This window comes from Ixodes scapularis, unplaced genomic scaffold (genome assembly GCF_016920785.2).
Source record: "Ixodes scapularis isolate PalLabHiFi unplaced genomic scaffold, ASM1692078v2 PGA_scaffold4__175_contigs__length_147842914, whole genome shotgun sequence".
Classification (NCBI taxonomy): domain Eukaryota; kingdom Metazoa; phylum Arthropoda; class Arachnida; order Ixodida; family Ixodidae; genus Ixodes; species Ixodes scapularis.
In genome coordinates this window covers 21523362-21525612 of record NW_024609879.1, presented here as the reverse complement: position 1 = coordinate 21525612, position 2251 = coordinate 21523362, and positions in this window count along the sequence as shown.

Genomic DNA, 2251 nt, shown 5'->3' with positions numbered 1-2251 from the left:
GAGCGCGGTTCTTCCGGTTTCCGTCGTCCAAGACGCACAAGAACCAACGGAAGAAGTGGATCGCGGCTCTCCGGCGTGTAAACCCTGACGGTACGCCGTGGCAACCGACGCGCAACGCTCGGATATGCGGCGCGGATTTCCACAGAGGTAAGTTCACTATAGCATATCGCACGACTGTCTTCGATGCCGCACGTCACATCACATCACATTCACGACTTTATAGCTTTTTTGTAGAGTTTGCTAACTGCGCTGAACTTGTGATCGCACCTCGTCGCGATCCAGCTCTGCATGGCGCTGAAAAAGTCAGAGGAGAGACGTCGTTTCATCAAAAAAGTTTAATCAAACCAGTGGCGTCACAAAGGGGGGGGGGGGGGGGGGGGGGCTCGCGCGCGGACCGCCCAGGGTGCAGCGCTCAGGGGGGTGTCGCGGCCCGCCGGCACTGGCCGGCTGTGTGCAAAGTTTCCTCCTCTTCAGATTGCCACAAAAAGTTCACCCCGAGTATAGCTCATATGCATTGTTTGTGTTTTCACCAAAACTGGTATTAACCATCCCGCATTTTTCCTTGGATTTTTATGTGCAGCCATTGAATACCCTGTGGCTACCTTCTTCTGTTTAGGTGAACCAGCACGGCTGTCAACACACCCAGATCATGTGCCATCAATCTTCAAAGGCTGCCCAGCTCGGGATGGAATCATGCGCAGGCACAAGCGGGCTGACCTTCGCGCAAAGCGTGGTTTGTGCCGTAGTCACGAGATCCAGTCATCTTTTATTTATCCTAAAAGTCAAATTTAAATACATGTGCATGATTGGTCATTAACAGCCTGTTTTGAAGCTGATAGGCCAAATGCTGTATAAACTGTTCTTTTCATTGATTCAGTTTACCATTTTTGGTGCTATTCTACTTGACAGTCCTAGCTGCCATTCATCAGCCTGGAGCTGCCGACTGTCTACCGGAAGCAGAAGGTATGATATGATGTCAGTCACGTCAGTGCATGTCTCAAATCCTTGCTATGCTCGGGAGTTGAATAAAAGAATTAGAAGCTGGATACAGTTTTCAGCGATCTTTCTTTGAAAATTTAGTCTCAACATACGTATGTGGGGCAAATAACTGGCATTCTGCATTTTTGGTATATACCGATAAGCTCTCAAAAATAATCTCCCCAGCCGATTTCTTCGGAATCCGAGAAAAGCAATGAACCCCATTAGTAGCTGTCCTTGATCAAAAAAGAAAAAGCAGCCTCGTGAAGCACACTTTTTTGCAAATCCAGTAGAAACCGCATGCGAGCGATTTCTCAGGCGACTGGCAAGGTGATGCGACGAGCACTTGCTGTCACCGGGTCCACCTGTTGCCAAGGCATACCGCGTGCAAGCCGTGCAAGCGACGACTCCGGCAACAAGCCGCCTCGGTGGCTCCGAGGCGAGAGTGCCGGCCTACGGATCCCCTGTGGCGGGTTCGAATCCCGGCCGAGATGCCCGCAATCTGACGGAGGCTTATTGCGGAGGAGGTGCCGTGTAACCGAGCTTTCGGTTGCACGTCAAAAGATCCCCAGGTGGTCCAAATTAATCCTTACTATAGACTACAAACCAGAGTGAGAGCGAACATCGATTTTGCATCAAACTCGAAAAATATAAAGCAGAGGATTCTCTGCTTTATATTTATACGCAGGCTTGTGTAAAAAAGCCGTGAATTTCGCGAAGCTTTTTAAGTGGCACTCGCGCTTCAGGAACGGCAGAACATCGCTGGAAGACGAAGAGCGGTAGTAGACTTTATCCGACCTCTCCTTGACTTCGGTTGACGTTCTGCCATTCTTGAGGCACGAGTGCCGCTCAAAACACCTCGGACACCTCACTTTTTTTTTTACATAAGCCTTCTAAATCATTTTAGAGGTCTCTTTTTATGTTTGCTGAGCTTGACGTAAAATTGATGTTCGTTCTCGCCCTGGTTTGCAGTGTATGGAAAGATTGCCATCATGCTCGTGCCTGTGGTCAAACAAACTAGTGTAGCGCAGCTCCAAATGTTCACGGAGCGACACTTTTTAGTATAATGAGACACGAAGGTTCTTTACTTTGACTGCTGCACATGCATCACTGTACTGTCCTCACTTTCTACGCTACAAAATTAGTCCCGGAACTTGTTTATCACCCCTCGTATATAATGGGCTGCAATGTTGTGATAAATGTTTTTCAAATTCGAGATTTAGCAAGGATACTTGAGTATTGCTAAGATATTTGTTTGGACTGCTCTTGCGCC